The sequence below is a fragment of the Rattus norvegicus genome, chromosome 1 (genome assembly GCF_021556685.1).
Source record: "Rattus norvegicus strain SHRSP/BbbUtx chromosome 1, alternate assembly SHRSP_T2T, whole genome shotgun sequence".
NCBI lineage: Eukaryota > Metazoa > Chordata > Mammalia > Rodentia > Muridae > Rattus > Rattus norvegicus.
Genome location: NC_141534.1, coordinates 182,793,139 through 182,812,005, shown reverse-complemented (window position 1 = coordinate 182,812,005; position 18,867 = coordinate 182,793,139). Strand labels below are relative to the sequence as shown.

At 40.3% G+C, this 18,867-nt stretch overlaps 2 protein-coding genes across 49 annotated transcripts in view; one reads left to right on the top strand and one right to left on the bottom strand.

Annotated features, from left to right (window-relative positions):
- The window catches only part of Sox6 (SRY-box transcription factor 6), a 608,765-nt gene that overhangs the window by 444,094 nt on the left and 145,804 nt on the right, over positions 1 to 18,867 (top strand).
- Positions 8,484 to 18,867, bottom strand: part of LOC147996940 (uncharacterized) — a 74,340-nt gene continuing 63,956 nt past the window's right edge. The window contains exons 15-16 of one of the 3 annotated variants that reach the window (XM_087607475.1): positions 9,874 to 10,063; positions 8,484 to 9,152 (exon numbers count right to left, since the gene is read on the bottom strand). The gene's annotated coding sequence lies outside the window, so the exon portion shown is untranslated. Of the gene's footprint in view, positions 9,153 to 9,828; positions 10,064 to 18,867 lie in introns of those variants that run through there. The other 2 variants (XR_015652399.1, XR_015652395.1) reach the window with 2 other exon arrangements.

Here is an 18,867-nt window from a genome sequence, read left to right as displayed (position 1 = left end):
TAAACTGAAGACTCTTAAAGCATGGTTGGTGCTTTCTTCACAGCCTTATCATCAGGTAAAGGAGTAAGTAGGGTGGGGCGAGAGGCAGCACTGAAGGTCACTATATCAATATCTTTCCCCAGAGGGACACTGTATATCCTGGGAAATAAGAACACAGGAAGGGGATTTGCTTGGGCTTCTAAGAAGACGGTTGCTGGTGGAAAGAGCCAGCAGGAAGCAGTCCTTGCATTGCATGCTCTGCCTTGAGAGAATGCCTTGCCCTTGTACCCAGAGGGATGAGGTACTGAATTTGAATAGGATGACACTTCTGTGGTGTTCTAGGCCTCTCCATTTTAGTGGTGCCAGGAGTGGCTCCTGTAGCGGGGCTTAAGCCCAGCTGTGAGAGCATTGGAGTTTATAGAATGAGTGAGCTAAGATTAACCATCCACGTGGGAAAGATCTGTGCAAGGAAATCTGAGGAGACACCACCTCTACTTATGTGGATAGTGTTTAGGATATTCACATCTTGAAAAGAAAAGTCTCATTACATTTTGAAAACAAACAATAGGAACCTTTTTTTTTTTAAACCAACTAGCTGTGAAGCTGTACAAGAAAAACACCGAAAACTAGTAAGGCTCTCATGCATTAAGCAGAGTAGATGAAATGATTTATTGGGTTTTATGAACATTCTGTAAAGGGTTAGCACTGCTAACAGAATGAGTGGCAGCCTCTGGGAGCTCAACAGACCCCAGGGACTAGTCTTTGTTCCTCTAGTCTTGACAGGCATGTGCCTCTGTTAAATGAGGGCTTAATTCTTCTCATATGTGAACAATTTCCAAGCCCAACAAAGGCAGCCAGAGCTGGAGCTATTCAAAAGAACTAACACAGGAGGACGCATTCTTGAAGGAAGAGGATGCTAAAGGCTAATTACTCCTCTGCTTAGCCACTATCTTACAGTTTATACTACTCCAGGTTTATTAACATGGCTCTGCCACATGGTTGCTTTTTAAAAAACTACTAGGATATATTCTTATTCTCTGTGAAATAGTCATTTGCAGATCTCTGCTGTCTGAAGAGCATATCATGGAATATTAACTCGATAGTGGGGGAGGGGAGAGGCCAATATGCTTGGGTTTTCTGTCTCAAGTGGAAGGAATTTAAACTATTTACTGAGCAGCACCCCTGGAAACACTATGAACCTTTCTTTTGACAGCACTGGCCTCAGATGTGGAGAGGTCCTTATGGCATCATTTTCTGTAGGAGTTTCGGGCTTTGGATCTTCCATTTGTCTCAATGTGATCCACATTGTTAAGGGTGCAGGTGGGAAGTCTCATGCCCTTTCCACTTTGCCCTGTTCGTGTCTTCTTCAGGACTCCATAGTATATTTTTCCTCCATTAGAGTTGGATTATGTTTCTCTGTTTATATGTCAGCCAGCTGTACAATGGGCACAAATGGCTTCTGCAAGAACAGAAGCAGGTTACCTGTGCCTCAGAAGAAAAGAACAGACACAGAGGAAGTGCCTCTTTGATCTGATCTTTATCGCTGAAGAGTGTTCTTTCAGGATCAGTACTTTCCAGGAAATACTACCTACCAGTGAATGTAGGGAATTATAAAGATGGGGCTAATTACTAGAAGTGATCATCTTCTGACTAATCATTGGTTTTATATGTTCTTAAAGCAGAAAGCACCAGTTCTTTGGGTTACTGTAAAGGGTTATCTGTAAATGAAGATCTCTTTAAACTTGGAACCTAGGTCGCAAGAATAAAGCATGGCTTTATGATATGACATAAATTACAGAATATTCACAATTGATGTGCTTAAAATTTCTTCCAAATACTGTTAAATCTATATTTAAGATACTTAACATAAAAAAACTGGGAAATCTTCATGTATGGTATCCTTCATGTATGCTATCCTGTCACAGACTCAAACATCTCTTGCTCATTTCATGGAGCAGTGTCTTCTGTACATGGTAGACTTTATGTTACATAACAGAAACGTGGCAACTATTCATTACAGTTTTACAGATGGACAGCAGACAGACAACTTATTTGATGGTATTTGGCTAGTGAAGTGGTCTTTGTGATGCACTATTATCAGGTGTGAAAAACATAACTTCACCTATGACTGTTTCAACTAAAGTATCAATGACCTGAAAGGACTTGGGGTGATAGCTCTACTGTGAGAGTGAAAATATTGACTTTGACTTGGGAAAGAAAAAAAGAAGCTGTTTCTTCCCAAATGCTTTTCCTTAGATACCTTGCTTTCTATCCAGAAGCACTGTGGTCTCTGTCATGAAGAATGCTCTAGAAGTAAACACTGCAAGCCATTTAAGCCGACTGAGCCACCTTTGCTCTAGATCTGGAATGCATGAGATGATGAAATACATTGGAGTGTTCAGATTTGAATCAAAGAATTCCAGCACTCTTTAACATGTATCAATGAGGTTAGTTTGTTCCCCACTTTTATTCAGGAGGGTATCCCAAATTATCAGTCGGTAACCTTCTATAGCCCCACTCCAGTTTTAAGTTCCACATTCTTGTATACAACGACGCATTCTCATGTTCTCTGTACTACTTGCACTTACAGGCACATCATAGACTTGCTGATTCTAGTTCAGTCCATTTCAAATGCCTCAGGTCTATCTGCTTTCAGTCTCTTGTTATCAATAGGACTCTGGCTGCACCTCCTCAACAAATGGTCTCCACTTATGGTCACTCTGTATATCCACTCCAAAGCTATCATTTCTCTTCGTTTCTCTTCTGCCTAGACATCCACTGGGCTGTCTAGCTTCTGATTTTGAATGACTTAGAGTTTTTATCCTGTGCTTGTATTGCTGACATGGTTCTAGACTTGAAGATGTGATGGTATGCAGTACCCTCTGCCCTGTTAAGTTTCTGTGGCAGCTGGGACAGGCAAAAAGTGCATGAGGTGAGTAACACAGCGTGCTGGTATAGACAGGAGCTGGAGGAGGATTGGGGAAAAGGAATTATAAACAGGATAAGCAAGCACTGATCAGAAAAGGTGTCTTCACAGAGACTCTAAGGAATTGAGAGAGCAAGTCTTGTGGATTCCGAGGAAGACATATTTTAGGATAAGGGAAAAGCATATGCAGAACTCATAAGGCACCTAAGTCAGCTGTAAGTAAGGAATTAAGGGAGCCAGTGTGGCTGGCAGACAGGAGGAACTCTGCTGTCTTAGTGAGTTAGGGAGCCATTGAAAAGAAGGATGTGAACACTGGCTGGGGTTTTAACAAGCTTATTCTGGCTTGATCCATATTTGGAGTATTGTGAAGGAGTCAAGAGTGAACACAGGAAAACACTGAGAAAGTTCTGGCAAAACCTGCTGGCTGCTTTGACCAGAGCTATAGAAACAGTGACAATGCCTAGATATACTGTGAGAAGGTGAAAACAAAGAGCAGAGAGAATGGGGGTTGAGTCAGAGGTGACCTCACCTAAGGAGGAATTTGGACCTAAGCAAGTGGTGCAATGGAGCTGCCACTGATTTGTAGCTCACTGGGAACTGGTGAGAGCAGGCGACAAGGATGGGCAATGGGAGGGACAGCAGAGAATCTGGAAATAAGTATGGTGTTGAGAAACTGTAGTAGTATTAGATCAGGGAGTCATGCTGAGCAGGAGGCCAGAAGAGCTACAAATTAGAATTCAAAGGAGACACTGGGACCACGAGGATAAAGTGTGTTAGTATGTCATGGTCTTCAGAGTTCAGAGGTCTGAGCCTGAAGTCATGGCTCTCTACATAGCTTCCATTATTATTATTATTATTTTTTACATCGCGAATAAGTCTGTCTGTGTGCAACCTTCTGAACATGTCTGTACTTCCCCATGTGCAAGCCACCTATCACATCGTTTTTCTATTAGGGATACCCATTGCAGCGGTTTGAGTGAGAAGGGCACCCATAGGCTTATATATTTGAATACTTGGTCTCCAGTTGGTAGAAGTGTTTGGGAAGGGTTAGGACATATAGCTTTGTTGGAGGAGGTGTGTGACTGGGGGTGAGCTTAGGTTTCAAAGCCTATAACTCTACCTGGTAGTTGTGTCTCAAAATATAAGTTCTCAGCTACTGTTCCAGCACTGTGCCTGCTGACTTGCTCACCTACTGCCATGATCACAGCCATGATGGTCATTGACCCACTCTCTAAAGTCATAAGCCCCAAATAAACTTTTTTATAAATTGCCGTAGTTTTATCTTATCACAGCAACAATATAAAAGGAACTAAGACACCTGTCTATGTTCTCAAAGTCTGTTTACCTCCTAAAGCCTTGGAGATCCATTAAGACCTGGTTCAACAAAGTCTTCACTGATCATCTGTGACTGGTGCCTTCCAACACAGTTCTTTCTCTTCTGACTTTCCACAGCCCCTTGAGACTTTTCATACAACTTATGATGGGCACTGGACTTTAGCTACTTGTGCATGTCTTATCCTCCTACGAGATAAGTGTCCATTTGAAGACAAAGCAAATGCATTTGTGTAGTCTGAACATGCCTACTCTGTGCGTTATGCACAGTGAGCACTTGGTAAATATTGTTGGACAGGTATCATCTTCAACTATTTAGAGAGGTAGACAGATTACTCAGTTTTCTTCTTCTGTGCATCTACTAGTTATTGGAGCAAGTATTGAAAAGCACATTCACGAAACGAATTACACTAAAATATTAGCTCTGCAAAGGAGGGGAATTCGTTGAATTCTGTAAGCACTGACCCTATCAGGGTAAAGTCTGTCCATTGTGGACATGAATTTGTGGATAAATTGGCTATTAGTATTAATTTGATAAAGTTAGTAGTACGGATGAAAGAGTCTACAGTTAGTGCAATAGGAATAATTTTAGGGATCTGTTTTGATGGACCCTTAGGTGCATTAATGCAGCATCCAGGGCATCCCTGAGATCTTTATAGCCTAGCGGTTACCATACAAAGTAGAACAATTGGAATTCCCAAGAAAATACAATAAAATTAATCCTCCACAAGTAGATTTTAAAACACCATTATACTGTTTTGTAATCAATTATAAGAAAAGCCACAGTTGTAAATAAATTAAGATATAAATAAAAAATAATATGGATTCTGGGAACCAAACTTAGGTGCCCTCGAAGATCAACAAACACTCAGCTGCTGAGAATCTCTCTAGCCATATTTTCCTCCATCTTTAAGAGAAAAAGAGTTTCCATCATGAGACTTTATCTGGAAAGTATATATAAAAAGTATCTTTCTCTGTTGGATTATGCTTTTTCTGAGAACATGGGCCAATGTGTGGTTTAGCTGTTTTTCATTGAACAATAAAATTGTGCTTAAAGTTTTGTATGATTGATGTCACGTGCTCTGTCATTAGTAATCATGTTTCTTTTCAATCATGGCCCATGGCTCGTTAAATTTTTTCTTTTATGAAAGATACAATCAAAATATACAAGGTTTTAGATTATTTTGGCTTGGAGGAACCTGGATGGAGAGTAGCCTGGTTCTCTCGCTTTCAATGCTGCTGGCCTCATATGGGCTTGTGCCTGTGTGTAACAGAAGCCGGGGTTCTGTTAAATGACATTCCCGTCTCAGGATGGATGACTCTGTGTCTTTTCTGCTTGGGCTGTTTGTGTTTGGCTCCTTTCTTTTCCTTTTAGGTTCTCTTCTATCTCCACTTCCCATGTTTTCATTCTAGTCTTTCTGCTGGCATTCCATGTCACCTTCTCTGATTATTCACTCTTTCCTTAATTTTTATCTTGTAGTTCTTATTCTCAAATACTTATTTTCTTCACTCATCTTATGAAAATCTCAGTTTCCCTCATTTTATTCTGTTGCATTCCCTTACATTCCTTCCACTCTATTCTATCCCACTCTACTCTTCTGTATTTTGTTCTATTATATCCTCTGTACTCTACTCTGTTCCATTCTATCCTTCTGTATTGTGTTCTATTCTATTTTAATTTAGTTTTACTACTTATATTCTCACTGACTTGTCACAACCAAAATGATTTTTTTTTGAAACACTGACCCCGGTCAAACCAATCATTGTGGACTCAGGCTAAAGCTGATGGCTTGTCAATTATGTAAGAAATGTGAAAAAGCATGCATTATATCCCACAAACTATCAAAAAAGGATGAAAATGTAGGCCTCTGAGGCCCTTTAAAGAGAAAATACATCCAGGTTACATGGCCATCTTAGTAAAACCCCGAACCCAATTCCTCCTGTCTTAAAGGATACAGGATGTAGCTGGTTGAAGCTGTAAGTAGGAATGTCCATGTACTAAATGGGAAAGTCTCACTTTTTTTGGTTTAACATAGTTAATTTCCATCATAATGAATTTAAAGCTAAATTTACTAACAAGGGATTTGAGTTATAGGTACAAAGTAGAGGGCATGAAAGCTCCAGCATATATAATTATATAGAATATTTGCATCAGATGAGGTACAGGGAAGAAATCAGAAAAAAATCTATTAATTTATTGTCTTAGTGCCAAGAGGGGGATGAGGGACAAGATAGTGGTACCCACAGTCTGATACAGTAGGCCTCAGCATAGCCCCTGCCAGAGGTTGGCATAGTCAAATAGCGAATCCTAGAGAAAAATACAATTTTTTCCAGTGAGAATATGGAGCAGGCTGAAGGTACTGTTTTAGGTGGGTGGCAGGTGTGATGGCACTCAGAGGGTCAGGGAGGAAGAGTGAGGATCTGGCATACATGAGTGCTACAGGTAGTAACCTGACTTTATGATTAGTGTGAGCTATGTCTGCTGTCCACCCAGCAGCTTTTATGTGGTGAAAATTTTGTGGTGCTGCATGCACCCAACATTCTATTTTCTCTTTTATCTGCTTCCCGCTTTTCCAGATTTTCCCTCATCTTGTGTCTTCTTAAAGAATCTGTGTGAAATACACATGTGCGTGTGTTTTATCATTTAACCCCCACTGTTTTCCTCTCTAAAATGATATATCAGTTTTCGGCCATTGAACTTTCATGGCCAACAATAAAAATAAAATTGATAAAGTATTTTTATTTAGATAGCTAGCTACTATTTAAAATCATTCTTATGTTTACCATTATAAAAATACATGGTAATGCTAACATGCATTTTAAAGGTACAGGTGGTATAGTGTAGGAACCGAACCAGTGCTTCATATGGACCAGTTGCCTCTTTATAAAATTCCGATCCAGGGAAATCATGTTGGTTGATTGAAATCTGTGCTTACCAAGGACAAATGGCTCAGAGCATTTTCTTCAGTGAGATTTGGCTTACCAGCATGTGATGGGGGAAATATTGAAGAGAACAACAAACTAATTGGTTATTACACTAAGCCTACTTGGCACTACCTGAGGAGGCAGAATCATTAGTGTAGCACCAGGAGTTTGAATATTTCTCGAAGCTTTGGTAAGAATTTGTATTTAATAATAAAAAAAATTAAGAGAGCCCAGTTCCAAATATTCACTAATTTAAAAATATGTTAAAGTTATTCACAGCCAGAAATAATAATTAGCCCCCTGGGCCCACTCTGCTACTTTTGTAGACTCCAGGAAAAGGACAATTTAGAAATTCGAATAAAGCCTATCCTAACAAAATGAAACATTCTACATTTAATTTTATTCTCAGTCCATGATTTTTCTGAACAGTACCTCTTCAGTATCTTGCAGTAGTCTGAGCACCAACCTACTTTAGCATAAAAATTCTTCTTATGACATTGATTTCTAAAATGTAGCCACATCATCTTCTGTCTCTGTCAAGCAATTTGCCACTCTTCCTGTAATGGCTCAAACTATTGTTTAAGGAAAGTGATTGTGGTGGAAATTAGGCAAGTAGTATCCAGATCATCCCCCAAGAAAGCTCAATACCCAGCACAGGAGGACAGCAGTCAGACTCAAGGCCACCTACTGTCCCTGCCTCAGTTCTGTCAGGCTGCACAGCCCTGACCCTGAACTTCCCTGGGAGCTTCCACAAGAAAAGAAGGATATCAATCTGAAGTTCAGGTATATTTTTGTCCAGACAACAGACAGATGATAAGTCTAGAGCTTTCTACCTATTGGAAGACATTTTGTTAAGTCCCAGTGTTAGTTCCCCTCTCCTTCTGCCTTGTACCCTTCTACCCAGCTTTCGAATGTGGTTCTTTATTAAGTAAGTCTCCCATATCCCAAATTTTATCTTACCTTTCTGCTTTTAGAGAGAATTCACCCTGCTGCAGCCCTGACCACATCCACTAGTATTATGAAAGGCAGTTTTGTCAGGTCTGGCCAGTATAGTGAGCCCTGTACTCCTCCTAAGGGAATTCTTTTGCATAGTCTTCCCCTCACTCTATGAGCAACCCCCAACAAAACCCTGTGCATAAGAGGGTTAACTCCCTTCTCAGTACCTGTTCCCCGACCCCTGCCACTTGCCCACATTTAGCTATGAAGTTTCACCCAGTCCAGTGTTCTGTTGCATTAGCTAGGGTTTTATAGGTAGAAACAGACTTATCAAAAGTCTGATTGTTCTGTGTGCCAATAAAAGTCAGTAGAAAGGAGACTATTTAATAGTAACCATATATGTTACAAACTTTATTACATTTTAAATTTAACCTAAAATTCCACTTGGTCAAAAATTTAAAAGATCCCACAGTCGTGTGTATAGTTGGTTACTAAAACCCACAGGTTTATAGTTTAGAATCTTATATTATTCAGAATGCTGTATAGGAGTCTTTTGTGCTCATTTTTTTCTATTAGTTCACAAGTTCACATCACCTAATATTTTTTTCTATTGAATTAGCTTTTGATCCTGTGAGGCCAAATCAAAAAATTCAAAACAGGAAACATGTCTTTTCCTTAATGAGCAGCAATTCCTTCACCCAACAGTTTCAGAGACCTGAAGGAAAATGTTGAGAAATAAAATGGATGGATATGACAAGAACCATGAGCAGCACTAATGACCCCAATGCTGTAACATTTAATGAAGTTACTCATTCTCAACTGAGGTAACTTTCATTCTCTGGACCGGAGTAGGGCCTAACTGAGGCCCCAGTCACTGCTGACCTGCAGTGATTGCAGATGAGGAACGTACGTCAGAATCTGGCCAGCTTCAGCAACGCCGATAGCCTGTCTGATGAGGGTGTTCTCTGAAGGGAGTCTTTTCATTTCTCTGATGTTATTGTTAGATATGACTTCTGCATCAAGTCCTCTGGGGACTGTGGGCATTATCTTTCTCCTGTAAATGACACATTTATTTACTATTCTGCTCATTTCTAAAATGCACAATATAAAATGTTTTCAGCCAGATGGTATTGAGATATATTTTCCCTTCCAAAAGACCAGGGGAAACCCTGGGTTCCAGTACACTGCTAACTCTGACTTGAAGGTTAAATATGTAGAGGGAGCTAATCCAGAATATCTGGAATACTTAATTCTTTCCCTCCTTCATCTGATTCTCTCCACCTCCCTTACTGTTTTCTCATTTTCTTGCAATAGGAGCAGAAGAAGGGTGGTGCAAGAGGAGTTTGGGTAGATATAAGTAAGTAGACTATTCTCATTATTGAGGATAGTTATACAAATTATTTTGTTTATTTATTGTATATAATTACACACACATATTCTCTCTCTCTCTCTCTCTCTCTCTCTCTCTCTCGCTCGCTCGCTCGCTCTTTCTGTCTCTCATGTTCCCCTAGCTATAACTAATTGCTTGCCTAAATGATTTTTAAGGAAAAATACTCAAATTTTACTTTAAACTAACTTTGACCACTCTTTGGGTACTGCACTGAGACAAAAGAAGAACGACACATTCCTCAGGACAACACTGTGGTACGCTGAGCACCGTGTTGTGTGTGTTCTCTCATTGTCACCACAAGGCAGATTGACGAGTCTCAGTGATGACCTGAGTGAAAGTTGGGCCAAATATGGTTTAATGTGAGATTGGTAATGTAAAGCAGAACCTGAGGAACCCCGACATTGCAAGGGTACAGAAGAGTGCTTGCTGGTAGAATGGCTCATCTCGCTTCTCAGCTGGGCTACATTTGTAAGCAGCTATTACCCCAGTAGCTGCACACTCCTGTAGAGGACTCTCTTCCTCAGATTGTGGAAGCAGGAAAACTCATAAATGTGGGCAGCACCTTTGGTACCAGCCTAGAAAAGTGACACAGAAGAAGAAGAAACTTTCACCTAATTCCTCTCACTTCTGCCAGCTATCCCCGTGCTAAAAAATTCCTTCATCAATATTAGAGACAGCTCCTTTGGATTTTCAGTGAAGACTGAAGATCAGCAGTTCTTCAGGCCCATTGCCAGATTGGGGCTGATGGGACATTCATCCTCATGGACTGAGTAGTACTATTCATTTTGGCTTCTCTAGTATGTGCAACAATTTGGGACTATCTGGAATGCATCTTGTAAGCCAATATAATACATCCCATATATATTCAGCCTATTAGTTCTGTTTCTTTAGTGAATGCTAACTAATACAGTTGATAAGCTATGATGAGATCGGTTTCTCAGTAAGGCTGCAGTGAAGTACACAAGTACAGGTGTGACAGATGAAGCTGAAGGGGTCTTCTCAGTAGACCTTATATGACAAAGTTCATATAACCAGTTCTTTGAGAAGTTAAGGAAGAGAAAAATATGTTATTTGCAACTCAGAGGTACCATTTTGGTGACATTGTGAATAATAGCATCAAAGCAGAGTCAACGTGCATTTAATATCCAATTAAAGCAATCCAAAAGGGAAGAAATCCAGGATCCAGGTTACACTGGGTCTTGATATGGAAATGGACTTGAAAATACTGAGCACGTGAATCAAGGGTGAGCAAATGTCTGGGTTTAAGAAGAGGTTAAAAGTAGTCCTCATATTTCTGCATGGGTCTCCAGGATACCAAAGAAGATGGATATTTGTCTGACTCCACAAATGTTTACCAGGTATATAATGTATGCTAATAGGAATTTTAAGTATTGACAGTATAATAGCAAACAAAGGTTTGAGCAGGACCCAGGTTCTAGCACATATGTCTAGAGAACTGTAAGTGCACTGGAAGACACACATGCCTCCAAACTGGTATTACTCATCAAAGTGTTCAAGCTACAGGCAAATGAATACAATAAACATGTAAAATATGAACATGGCAGAGTTTTATTTAATCACAAACAAGAGTAAAATTAAATTTAATCATTTGCAGAAAAGAAGGTGGAAATGGGGATTATCAAAATATACATGGTTACTCATGCCTGTAAGCCTAGCACTTGGGAGACTGAGGCAGGAGGATTGATGTGACCAGCTTGGGCTACAGAGTGAGGCCTTATCTAAACAAAACAGAACAAACAAACAAAAGTCAACAAGAAGACAAATAGAATGTTTTCTCATATGCAGAACCTAGCTAGATTCAAAAAACAAAAAGTATACAGACAAATGAACCACAAGATAAATGTGAACGTAAAAAGGAAATGTAGTAGTCAGCTTTGTCTAGAGACATCTGAGAGGAAAGTCTCTAAAGGAATTGTCTAGATCAGGTTTACTTGTGGTATGTCTGTTGGGATTATCTTAGCTGTTAACTGATGCAGGAAGAGACAGCTTATTCTGGGCAGCACCAGTCCGAGGTTCTAAGTATCTAAGAAAGCCAGCTGAACCTGAGCTTGTGAGCGAGTCAGAGCATGAGCCCACAATCTGTGAGCCTCCATGGTTCCTGCTTCAAGTACCTACTGGAGTTCCTGCTCTGATTTCCCTCAATAGTTGTCTATAGTCTATAAGCTGGAACAAACCCATTTTTCCCACTATGCTGTCACAGCATCAGAAAAGGAAGCTAGAACAGAATCTGGGGGAAAGGGAAGTGATCAACAGTAGAGATGATAGGGAAATGATAATAGGTCAACATATATTATATGCATGTGTAAAGGTGTCCTAATAGAGCCCATTGTTCTGTACTATTACTATATACTAGTTAAAAAGAAAAAGAAACCATCTGCTTAGAGCAGCTTACCTAGCTTTTGAGGGAATAGTGACTAAAGACAGAGTGATACCCTCAGACCACATAGTTCGATCATAACAATGATGGGTCTGGAGTTTGAGCCTTTCAGTTTATTTTCTTTCTGTTCCTCTGAGAAACAGAAAGAGCACTTGGTTAGATGAATTACAAAGACTTTTCTATAACTTTGGTCTTACAGGGGATATGGGAATGGGTTACGGATGGAGAGGCAAGGAAGAGAGGGCAGGAAGTATATGAAAGCTGCCTTCCTGTCTAGGACTCGAATAGTTCTTACTAAGGAACAAAGAGAGACACTCAGCAACTTCATCAAAGTAAAGACTGTACTTAAGAGAGAGGAAGCAACAGGAATTGCTGTGGAAGAGGACCATGGATAAACAAGACAGACTGTATGCATAACAATTGATATTTATTTACTAGTCTCTGTGTTTCTGCTGTAATGAATGTTCATATGCTTTATGTCACTTGATCAGCAGAGTAATTGTTGGTCATTGAGAAAACAGACGTATGAGAAGTAAGGAACCCAACTGGACCAGGCATCGTGCTAAAATGCCTCATCAGGGTTCTACCTAGCAATAGCAGACATACAGTACTTCCTATAGTTGGGGTACTTCTCTAAGGCTCCAGATATCTGAACTTACTGATTCCTTCAAGATAAACCTACAGGGTAGGAAATATCATCTCACTCATAGGTGAGAAAATGAAATATAATAAGCTCAAGTGATCTGTCCAAGGTCACATCTTTCCTTTGTGGCAGAGCTGAGAGTCAAAGCTAGAATATGTAACCCTAACTGTTGAATCCACCACCTCTCTCTCCCTCCTCAGTGTCTCCAGGGCCATAACAACTGGTTTCCTGCACAGCAGCTTTGGTTCAGAGACCTGTAGATTCCTTCATCAAAGAGGAAATTGGAACTAAGAAAACAAATTCACATGCAAAGCATTTTGTCTTATGGGCTAATATTGGGATGTAGAGTGAATAAATAATTTGTTTTATGTATTTCTTGTGATACTCAGCTTTGGTACAAGCAGAGAGTATAATTCAAGAACTATCTACAGACAAAAAAAAAAAAAAAAAAAAAAGGGAGCCAAATAGTCTCAAAGTGGGAAATTTACCAGGTTCACAACTTGTAAAGGAGGAATGTATGAGTAAGACGTCAAATATGCGCAACCCAAACTGTCCCACACAAATGTATGAGCACTCCCTGGAGAATTGGCTGCCCCTGGAAGGCCTAGTTACAAATTTAAGGCCTAACTCATTTTCAAGGTACACAAAAGCCTGTATACTATTTTGTGACTGTCCTTAAGACAGATAAATGGAGATGGGAAAATGTGATTTGAATGTCACTAAAATCCTATTGTTTTATCTTTTTAGAAAAGCCGCCTGACATATTTTACAGGGACTTACATTATGGCTTTAAAGTAATGAAGCCGTGGTGGAATGTTTCAGAAGGTTGTTATACTTGATTTATTCCAGAGCTGGGGAGGAGGAAAGGTCAGGTGTAGGTGTGTGAAGTTGTCACAGATATGACACAGAAGCATTGGAGTGTGGAAAGAAGTCTCGGCAGATTGTTTGCTGGCCTCCTCACTGGAGAGGAAGGACTGCTCCTGTATGAGCATAAAGGACACTGAACGAGATGTGTAACTCAACTCAAAACTGATGAAATGAGAGGCCCAAAACTTACATATGTCTCTGCTAGCGCATGTGTGCTTGCATATAAGTACAGATTCATCTCATCTGTCTACACAACGTGCTGCAATGCTCCCCTCCTGTCTCCTTTATACCATCAGTGGTGCGCTTAACTCCATCTGTCTTCATGTGTTTGCAAAACACACTTAGAATCCTCATCAGAACACAGTTCTTTGACTCTATTAAGGTTTATGGTTCTGCCTCTGGATGATTTTGTTATGGCTCAGACTTGTACACACACACACACACACACACACACACACACACACACACACACACACACGAAAAAAGAATAAAACAGGTCTCAGGTCTCAGCTGTCCAGGTAGTAGTCAGCCATTGGTGAAGGTGAGAATGTGCTGAGCTAGGAAGAATTAATTGCAGTTACACTTTACTGACTTCTTTTGTATTACTGGGCAGAATGGCCAGATCCATGCTCTCCATACCATGATCTGTTCTTAGATGATGCTTGTCTGGATCACTGAGCATGGCACTCTGAGGAGAAAACCAGTTTTACTGCATTTCCACTTGGGATTTTGCATTTCTAGCATTAAGAGTAACTAAAGTATCCTTCATGTCTTGCCAGTAGTATGTAAGCTAGAACACTCAAGTTGGAATCATTTATGACTAATCTCTTTAGTTTTTCTGGCATTGGAGAGGTAGCAACTGGAAGATTTAAGTGTATTGTGTTCAAGGAGACCAGAGACCAGTGGTTACAGCAGCCAAAGAGTCCTTGAGACACAGATGGAGTTCTGATGGGTTCAGTGGGTGTCTGTTCTGGGTTTATTTAGTTGCCTAGTGCTTGGTGCAATGAATCCTTACTGTTACTCTGTTTGCTGGGGGGCAGGAGGAGTGAAATAACTGGATAAAAGATTTAATTTGTTTGAATAGCTGGTCCTATTGGAGGCTGTTTGTTCTGTAGGGTCTTTATGCAGAACTGCATTGTAGGGGAATAGACAACCAAACAAATTAGATGAAGCTATCAGTTCCCAAAACCTTCCCTTTTCTAAGAATATTAATTTTCCTCTCTTAAAATCACTGTCTGCCAATCTTGGTATCCTTTTAGGTATATATATATATATATATATATATATATGTATATATATATATATACATATATGTGTGTGTGTGTGTGTGTGCATATGTATCCATGTGTAAATTAACATGAAACTAGGAAGTGGGGAAAATATAATTCTTAAACCAGAATGAAGTGTTTATCAAGAATATCTCAGTGTGTTCTCCTTTGTCAGTCATCTCTACTAATGGCAAAGTGTTTTCTGACTTTCAATACATCTGTTCCACAGACAGCAGTAATTAGTATTTTGTTTTGTTTTTGTAACTTACTGTCAGGCCAGCATCAGACTCCACTGGCCTGTACTGGGATCCCATTTGTGTGTGATGTCAGCAATCACTTCTCCAGATAAAGAACAGAACTATCTGTGGGTGGGGTCAAATATGCTGTGACTTGGGACCCCTGGAAACAGCGGAAAGCATTTGTGGCAAACAGCTACGGCACATGCCAGACTTCTAAGTCATACACATCTGTAGATGGAGAAAAGTGGCTATCTACAGTCGCTTAAAAAATAGAACCATTGTCTACAAAGAAGGCAACTGTAATGTACGATTTGTAAAAGCAAACTATTTGTAGGTGAAAGGATATGTTTTTGTCAAAAACTTTTGTGGTGTCCCTCCACACTGCAAGTGATCTGGGTGGTAAGTCAGCAGAGTTGAATAGTAGAGATGGAGTTGACTTTTGACAACTTATTATGTGATAAATAGTATTCATTTAACCCAGAGGATCTTGAGGCCACCTTTAAACCTTGGTGATGCTGGCTCTTTGCCAGATACATACAATGAAATTCTTTGACCTACATTAAAGGTGTCACCTGAACTGTATCTAGCCACTGCAGTTGGCTGTGTATGTGTTCATTACACTCTTGACTTTTTCATTTTGGCCTCAGTACCTTTTTGCCTAGAGGTGGTCTCCTCATTGTAAGGTTAACAGTCACGAGGCCTGATTGTATGGGACTAATTTTTTTTGACTTGGCAAACTAAGTCCTTGTATAATAGATGTGATTTAAAGGTTGTTTTGTTTATAATTTTGAAGATGGTGAGAGATTCTATATCTGATTTTATCTTATTTTTTCCTTTCTTCTCCAAATATAAAAAAAATGATAAAATTGGTGATATTCTCCCAAAGAAGATATAAAAATGTAAAATTTTAAATGGGAATGTTATATCTGAATACCCTAGGAGATTTCAACAAAATAAGCAGATTAAGATGTGTTCGGGCTTAAATGATTTATCATTCCATCCTGTAATGTGTGTGTGGCCATGCTGGCAGGAAAGGACGCTGGGTAGATAATGTGGAGAGGAGAGGTACTAAGGCAAACTGAACAAATCTACTCCAGGAGTTAGCTTCCAGAGGGAGGGACAGAGATGCAGAGGTAGACAAGCTCGATGTGTATGTGGTAGAATGTACAGTTGCCACATGCAAGAGAACACCAGGGGATGCTTCTACCTATGCAATCTTTGCTAGGAAGCAAAGGTGACGAGGTTATTGTCAGAAGACACAAAGTTAGTTCGGGAAGACTGGACAGAGTGAGTTACAAGGCGATAGATTGAAATGGGACGTCCAGACAGAGGTGATGAAGTTATAGGCAGTTACTCAGTGGTTGCAGGAGTGAGAAGAAACGCTGGTGTGACACACTTAGCTATTCCTTAATCACGCTCATTAGCCCCTATTGTCAGCTCCAAAAGGAAACTTTTCATTGTGATTTATACCCAGAATGCTAGTCACTGAAACCCAGAACTTCTCAAAAGCAGCTGCATGCAGAATCCCCTATGTATCACCTTGCTCGTTTCTGTAAAAGATGCAAAGAACACCTTGCTCGTACCATCAGAGGAAGAGTCCCACGCCCAGTTGTGTGTTATGAAAGAGGCACTATTTACTATAAGATCCAAAAGTATTAATTAGCTGCCTTTGGTTTAAATAAAATTGATTGTTAAGGCAGAAAATAGAGGATATTATGAGTCCTGTTCTGCTGTAGCCTCCCAATAAAAGATGCAGTGACCCAACTCATTAGCCCTTTGATTTAATATATTGACACTTGGGTTCGAATAATTCCGTTTAGTGGCTTTTGCTTCCCAGGGATCAATTTAATTAGTTATAAAATGTGACTTCTTGTCAAGAGCTAGAAGAAATGCTGACGTTAAATAAAGTCATACGCAATTTAAACAATAAAGCTATCGATGCCTGGTTAAAAGTTAATGATGCAAGAAAAACGGCTTAATAGAGACAACCTCAGCATTGCAAGTGATGCTATGAAAATTAAGCTAAGTGGATGAATGAGGAATGTGATGTTGTTGAATTGTTAAAACAAATTCGGAGCTGCTCCGATGGCTCAGCAAGGTTGTGAGTGGTTATCCTTCAGCTGGGGAGACAGGACTAATTGTGGGTTCCTTGTCACTAGGACTTGAACATCAGATCAGTGCGAGGCTTTGGTCCAGGTTTGGGGCCTGTGAGCTAGCAAACTCCCTGAGATGAACCTCATACTTCATGAGTGGCTCCAGAAGTGCTGTTCATGGTCATGCCTGGACCTCAGTGAGGGCCTCAGTGAGGGCTTTCTTTTCTCGGTGCTCTGGTGGCTGGGTCCCTCTGCAGAGGGTTACAGGCACTCCTAGCCCCAGGCCTTTTCTGAGAAATATTGAAGCTGAGTTCTAGGTCTGGACTTTGGCCTGGTATGCTTCCTCCCCCTGGAGAGGTATCTCCTCCTTCTGCAGGGAGGCTGATGACCACATAGCTCTTCCGATTCAGAGATACACATGTCTCTCATCAGGTTTATTTGATGCCACCAACTTCTCCGATGCTCTGGCTTTAACTCTGGTTTGAATGATTTTTCTATGAGTGTCTCTAGGTCCAGCAGACTTAAATTAAGTAGTAAGTGAACTGACCCAATGCTAAGCGACTAGATGGTTTCTGAAGTGCTTTCTGACTCCCTTAATTCAGTCATAGATTCAAACTTAACTGCTTAGTCCATGAAATCAACTGCTTTCAGAGCACAGTCAAAACAACCAGTAGGCTGGCTAAATATACCCTGTGTCCTCTGGTGTGTATGCACACACCCACAATCAACTGTCTTTTGACTCGCCTGCTATCTTAACACCGGTTAGCTAAATAAAAGATTACCACATTTTATTGTCAGACAAAATTTATATCTCATTCCCTCAACTGTTGCATTTCCAAGCCATTTGCTCACTATGTGAAAACAAGGCACATGTTGAAACTTGAAGAGTTTTCAAATACCTCCTCTAGTCACAAGATTGGCATATGTGTGCTGTGCTCAACTCTTAGAAACAGCCAAAGAAGCCTGCAGTTGGCCCCCAGTTTATTGACAGGCACTGTCAGTGGTTGCTGGGTGGGAATACAAGAACAAGGAGCTGTGCTCTGGAAAGGAAGATGAAGGGGGGATTGATGGCCTTCCAGCTGCTCTCTAACACCCTTCCTGCACACCTTGCAGTGGAGCAAAGACTCCTCCATTTCTTTCCTGGAGTAAACTAGAAAGGTTCAAGATTGAAGATCCTGGGTAGAAGCTTACTCTTTTGGAAATTTGTTTATTCTTTCTGCTGATTCAGCTGCCAAGGAAATTACTGTAGCATCGACAGTGGACCATCAACGGGCAAGTGTATCCATCTAGGAAAAATCACTGAATAACGTACCTTGTCTATTTATATAAAATGACTATGCTTGAAAATTGCAATAAAGCACAAAAGCTTTAAACTTCCAGCAAAATAAGCACATTAAGATGTGTTGGGCCTAAAATGATCTGCAGGTTCATTTGTCTTTCTATCTTATAATATATGTAAACTCACTGGGAGGAAGGATGCCTTGCAGTTGATGTGGAGAGGAGAAGAGGGTACTCTTGAGAAGCTGGCAAACTTAACAGAAATCCCCCAGAAGCTTCCCTATGGGAGGGGCAGAGATGCAGAGGCAAAGATCCCGCTTGCTTACGTGGTGGAGTGTTCACACAGGCCACAGGCAAGAGAACACAAGGGACATTGCTGTGTATAAAATTTGTGCCAGTCCTAAGCTCACCACTGGAGTAAAGGTTATCTTTTTATTTGCTTTTCCTTTTGAATGTTGGGGGAAGGGCAATTAGCTGAGGACAAGAGGGAAATTGTTAGGGACCTCTGTAAGATAAACTATTTTGTCTTTGTGTTGACATTATATTGGCTACAGCCTACACAGAGGGGGATTGCCTGGAAAGGGAAAAGTCAG